Here is a 7,028-nt window from a genome sequence, read left to right as displayed (position 1 = left end):
GACTATACCTTTAACAGGTAAGATATTTATATAATCACAACAGTTACAGATTCTTATACCAAAGCTATGATATCATCTTGACAAACTGACAACAATCCCAAGTCATGTACAGCAGTTTATAGGTTTATATTTTTCTTTAAAAATGGATAATACTTAGAAAGGTTACTTCATAATTATTTTATACGAGGAGACAAATTCTTATGAAAAATAATACTAGCAATGGTACAGTAAAACTAAATAATTATTTCTAATTCTAATACAGAATTAGATACTTCTAATTCTAATAAATACCATCTCCCAGTTATTCACAAAGAAAGCAGCATATAACTCAAAAGTAAATAAAATGATTGTGCACCACGATAACCTGCAAAGTCAGTTGTGAAGATTACCTTATTTTCACCTCAAATCCACATTGATTCATTGTGACACCACTCTGTTCTGTGTTTTTTGCAAAGCAAGTCCAGAGCATGAATGGAGAGTACTTTTACATTTCTGCCAATATAATTATATGATTTTCCACTTTGGAGCACTTTGCAGTAAAATGAAAACAGAAGTTAATAGATCTAAACTCAAAAACTTTTTTCAAAAAAAATACTTTTTAGATTTCCAAACACACAATTCATTATATCTATGGGCACTGGAGGAAATACTGGTGTCAGAAGTTAAAGAACAGTGGTGACTTTGTTGCCTCATGCAGGGAAAGTATTTTGAAGGGATAATTAGAGGTTGTGCATGGCAAAGGTGGTTATAGAGGCTCATTAAAGGAGCATTTTTGTGTTTATTTAAATGAATTCTTATATATTTCTGTAGCAAAGAAATGCAATGTGTATGACTGGTATGAATTCTGATAGCTGGGCCGATTTGCACACAATTAACCATCTGCTACCAATCATGTTCAACACAAGCTATTAAAGGAAACTTTGGGGATTATTAATAACTCAGTATTTTCAGACCACACTGCACATAGTTTCACAGAAACAGAATGGTAATTTAGCCTTAACAATGACCAGTAGATGTTTTTTGCAGTATTTGAGGACTATGAATCTTAATTTGCAGTATCCTGAAGAAAAATGTCACTTTAATTTTATTTGTCTAGTATCAAGCAATGTTAATCACAACATTAATGAGCCCGCTGTATTCAAAAACCAGAAGTGTGATTAAAGAAGGTTCTGATTAGGTTTGCATGTTGACATTTTACAAGTCTTATAAGGATCCAGGGACAGTTTAAGCAGTTGTCCTAATATCCTCTAAACACACTGCAGTTTCCAACTTTTAATAGTGACAAGTCAGTGGACATAAAAAGCGATAAACTGACTGCACTCTGCTTTATAAGAAAAAGTTCAGTTTACAGCTGAAGAAAAATGTTGTAATGCTGTTGTCAACCACTGAATCCAGCTTGGTCAAATTTATTTGCAGATGGAAATGGGTTTATGAAAGAATTTAGTGGTGTTTATAAAAATGCTTCCAATGGTTTCAGAAGACACAAGGGTAGGTGGGGAAATTAACTTGATTTTTCACGCAAAGCTTTCTTAGATGCTATGTAAAATGAGAGGTTAGAGGATTTTATAATATTTGGTCCTTTACTTTTTTCTCCAACAATATTTTGTGATACTTTCACCACTGAATGCAACTATTTTGTATGGGAATTTATTAAATTATTTTTATGCATTTTATATGCATTTTCTTCAACATAGCAAACAAGAAAAGCTGTTTTTTGTTTCTAGCCAATTTTATAATCTGGGGTTAGTTAAACTCAGTAAGAATATTGACTGTATTAAAATATGTAGTTTAGTTTACTGACTACTGGTCTACAACTGGTTGTGTAGAATGGTTTCCAGACATCACACAAACACAAGGCACTGACCTAATTCTAAACCATAAGGGGAGAGTTCTTGTAAAGTCTGTTCAAGAACATTTTGTTTTTCCTTAGAGGTCAGTCAGTCACTGACCACTTGATCTGTTAGACCCCAAGCTCAGGGGTGGACTGGCTGCAGGTCATAACTCCATGAGCTGGAGACAAAACAAATTTGTATATTTATTTACAAATGAAGACTAGTGAAACCAAAGGCTATGTAAACAGAGACCCTTGAGACTGCAAAAAGAGTAACATTAACCTATTAGGGTTCAATTCTTGGTTCTTAGAACAATTGATTTAAAATTCTAATACTTTTTTAAAATTTGAAGATAATCTAAAAAATATTTCGAAGCTTTCAAATGTGGTAATAATTGTGCATATTGATACATTTCTTCATTCAATAGTTTGACAAGATTACATATTTTTTAAAGATAGGTACCATGCCACTTCTTTCTTTTTAATGAAGAACATCTCTTGAATATGTTTGGATAGGGAAATAGTATGCACACCCTTGAATTTAGAATTCATCCTCTTATCTCAGCTTTGCTAATATGGTTAAACAGACATAATAAAAACTCATGGTTTAAAACTATGAAACTGAGCATTTTAACTAATAAATGTTAACTTCCACTAAACACTAAAAGTTATCTAAACTCTTCTACAAAGTGCTGTATTATGTAATTGTATTCAATTTAAAATAGTAGCATTTATCACTCATGGGCCTTGTTACAAGGTATAAGTGTATAGCTAGTAACAGTCTAATTTTTTCTGTCTCTTCTTTTCAATATTTTTCTGCGTGACAGAAACTAACATTATATCTGTAAGAGACATAAAAGTGAAATAATACTTGTTACCCAAAATTAAGATTTATTTAATTACAAGGTCCTGTTCGTTTCAATTTGATATACAATTTTACTGTTTTTTTTTAAATGTATTGATCACATTGAGTTATTACCACCATTTCATCACATTGAGTTATTACCATCCTAAGAAAACAATGATTTTCAATCAACTAACAGAAATAGGAGAAACAGTCTTACCACTAGAGTTTTTCAGAATCACATATTTAGAAACCGAGAGCACACAATGTTTCCCTTTGGGAATAAGCTTCAATTATATGTATTCCATATATTGCATTCAGGAACTCTAGCCTTTTTTTTCAAATCAGGGTTTTATCTGTAAGCTGCTTTTCTGTACCCAACCTTAAAGTAACAAACAACATGATTACAGTGGAGAATCCATTGCTTCCTTCTACATGAGAATATTTCAAGTGAAGTTGATATTATGGCAAAACAATAAATCAAAGAAGGAAAATAAAACCCTTTACCGTGCATTTACGTGCATAGTTTTTCAGTGTGGCTGCTGTGTAAATGTATGTAAATATGAGTGTTTTAGTTTGAAAAAAAAAAACAATAGCATTGGTCCTTTTACAAGATGATTAAATATTTTTTGGCATGTTGCAATTGTGCAGCAGCAATTGTTTTTTTTAAGTAAATTTTGAACAATTCATGATTAGAATACCCCAGCAGAGGTCCCCCTTACACCAGAAGTAAAATGTGCTCCAAGCACTCTGGCGCTGAAATAATGTCTTTCAAATCTGTATCCAATTAAAAGAATGTATACCCCACAGTTTTCCAGTAAATGGAAATGTCTGTTAGCATGTACTAAGGCAGGCAACCTTCTTGCTATTTACATTTCATGTTCAGAATATCTGTGCATAAATTCTTCTCGAGTATTTTTTCACTAATGTTCAGAGTGTAAAAGACTGTAACACTGTATACTGTTGGTATTCAAGAAAGCAACAAAACTTCAACATTTCTAAGAATTTCTCTTAAATCAAGCATTGAACTTAAAACAAAGGACTGTACATATTAACTATGGACAAAATGTAATGATACTCATATACTCAGACAGTCATACACATAAAATATACTTTGCGTTTATTTAATAGTTTCTTCCTTTATTTTTCTTCCTTTTATAGAGCATATCTAAATTCATGTATACTGTATCTGGAACCTTCAAGAAACTTACTGGTGCTTATATGGTATAAGGCTTGGGTAGGATTTTTTTTAGGTGGAGATGTGAGAGCTTCTGACCTCATTTATTTGTAAGAGAATGCTTAGAACGTTTCAAAGTGGTACTGCTAAGGAACTGGTTTTGTCTGGTTCAAGTGAGACCCCTTTTAGCAGCAAACACAGTAGTCTCCCCCCCCGAGACAAAAAACAACGTCCTCCACTGTAGATGAGTCAGGCTGTCTTCTATGAAATGTAGCCTTTTACTCATGGTTCAATTAACCATGTCAATAAACCAAACTTAAATGCATTTGTAAAAGGTCAGCTTTTTAATACTTTTGCATAATCTCTGCTTACAACATTGAAAGAAAATGGAAGGGCAGGCACATTAAGTTTTCAATTAAAATTACTACTAAGAATGAACCATCTGGTTCTCACTGTCAGTGTGGATAACAGATCTCTTGGAGTCATAACACAAGCAAATTATACTGAAGCAAATGCTCAAAAAAACACTCTAGCTGCCTAAACTGAAAGTGATGCAACAAACCTATCTTAAGTTAAGATAAGCCAAATATGCTCATACACATCTTGCAGTTAGAATTACTTGTTAGAATCTGAAGTGTCTGACAAACAGACAAAGGATGGTCAGGCCATATGAGTTAAGAAGAGTTATTCTGGGAATGACAGAGACAAAAGGTACCAGAAAAAGACTGCTAGTGGAGGGTAGAGGTGGAGGACCAAAAGGCAAGAATGTAATTGAAGCATTCTGAATGGCTGTCACATGGACAAATTATGGTGCACCGTGGTTGAGACCTAATAGATCATTTCAAGTCAAAACATGCTGAACTACAATGAATAAGACCCTAATTCAATTGTGGTACAAACAAATATGAAAAAACAAACTTTTAACACATTTATTCACTCCTTAGGAAACATATGGACTGGGTGTGGCTATTTGCCTATAAAAGACTCAAGTGCTTCTTAATTTTCTGATCATTTAATCAATTTCACACAACATGAATTTTTATGAGCAAAACTGAATACTGTATGAGCCAATACTTTCTCTGTGTGTGCATATATGATCAGATTCCACATTCAGAGTATGAACGCAAACACAATTCCCAGGGCCTACATTGCACCATCTCACTCTCTTTAATACTACTACTACTACTACTACTACTACTACTACTACTACTACTACTACTACTACTAATTCCTTAAACTTATATCACACTTATCTGGACACTCCTCTCAAAGTACTTTAATGGGGACTCCCCTCCACCACCACCAATCTGCAGCACCCACCTGGATGGTGCGACGGCAACCATAGTGCACCAGTACACTCACCATACATCAACTATCAGTGGGCAGGAGAACAGATGGATAAAGACAATTTATAGATGGGGATTATTAGGAGGCCATTAGGAGGCCAATGGGAAATTTGGCCAGGACCCCTACTCTTTTCTAGAAATGCCCTGGAATTCTTAATGACCACACAGAGTGAGGACCACAGTTTTACGTCTCATCTGAAGGACGGCACATTTTTACAGTATAGTGTTCTCCTCATTATACTGGGGCATTAAGACCCACACAGGCAGCAGAGTGAGCACCGCCTAGAGGCCCCACTAACACCACTTCTATAAGCAACCTTAGTTTTTCCCAGGAGGTCTCCTCCATCCGGGTACTGGCCAGGCTCACACCTGCTTACCTTCAATGGGTTGTCAACTGTAAGTTGCAGGGTGACATGGCTGCTTTAACAGTCTCAAATAACCAGAGGAGTGAGATAACTGTAACAGGCTTATTATACCATTAAAAATAATTGATTGACAAACTAGGCCATGGAAAAAATGTTTATACAGTAGGTAAAATAAAGACAATTATTAATGAATTTCAGTACAGATCGTTCGAAATGTGGAAATACCAAAAATTAACCTTTCCTAACTATGTGCTGTGTTCTAAAAATGGAAAGAGCAGACACTTATCTATTCAGGGATAGAATGACATGAATAAAACAGGAACTCAAGTTAATTAAAGTGAACAATATTGTGCTCCCTTCTTTCTCTCTGCATTTTTTTTTTTGCTATTTCCAGACTTTTGGTTCCACTGTGATTTGTTGCATATTTGCACGTAAATTTGTATGTCTAAGCAATTCCTTTCTCTGGAGCTTTATTAATAATAACCTTGTGTATAATGGCTGTGGAACTAAGCACTTTTAGATGAGATATCTGTGTTTTTGTATGGTATAGAACAGAAGACACTGCATGCATTGGTCATTAACCTCAGGTTATGCTCAATAAGTTCCAGGTTTACGGAAACAGATGCAAAACAGCATGAAATAAGAGACTTGGGGCACTACCAAATACTGTACCATTTATATGTAGTCATATAGTTCTGACCCAGTAAACAAGGGCTATGCCAAGACTCAGAGTAAAATCTGACATGCAAACGTTATTTAAAGCAGGATTTCCACATTCAAGGTAAATCATTTCATGCTGTGTAATAGTGGGTCTTCATAGTTATAGCCAAGCTTCAACAAGGGAAATCCGCAAGTACCTTTATGGAAAACCACCATTTGACCAGGACAAAAAAAAGTGTTCTGTTTAGATATGCATTTGATTCCGTATGTATTCATACACTTGAAACAATGTAACTGAAATTAAGTAAAAATAAATCAATAAAATAAGTGCAAATTCAATTTCTGTTGCATAAATGATAACAGAGAAAACATAAAAAGTAAGACTACCATCAGTAATGTATAGTGCAGAAGCATGTCTGTCTGTATTGCATATTTTTCTTTACGCGTGATTTATTCACACTTTGTAAATATGTATAAAACACATGCTGAAAATGTTTTTTATTAATGTTTCTGTGACAACCTTAGAATTATTGTAGGAGTGTCTGGCCATCAACTTTAGGGACAATGAATACATAAATAAAATTATAGAAACCACATTATCAATAAAAGAGTGAGTTTTAGAAAGATCTAAATCTAAAAAGGCCCTTTGCAACTCTAGTGACAGACAAAAAAAATGTCAGACAATTTCAGCTGTTTTCATCCAGAAGCTCATCCGTAAGAGAGAATGGTTGCTACTTGACCAGGAATACATAGGAAGGTTTTACCCAAACGTTATAGTCAGAAAAATAGTTAATGAACCCGACTC

The sequence above is a fragment of the Lepisosteus platostomus genome, chromosome 1 (assembly GCF_059453375.1).
Source record: "Lepisosteus platostomus isolate fLepPlt1 chromosome 1, fLepPlt1.hap1, whole genome shotgun sequence".
In the NCBI taxonomy this organism is placed as follows: Eukaryota; Metazoa; Chordata; class Actinopteri; order Semionotiformes; family Lepisosteidae; genus Lepisosteus; species Lepisosteus platostomus.
Note: the sequence above shows the minus strand (reverse complement) of the source record.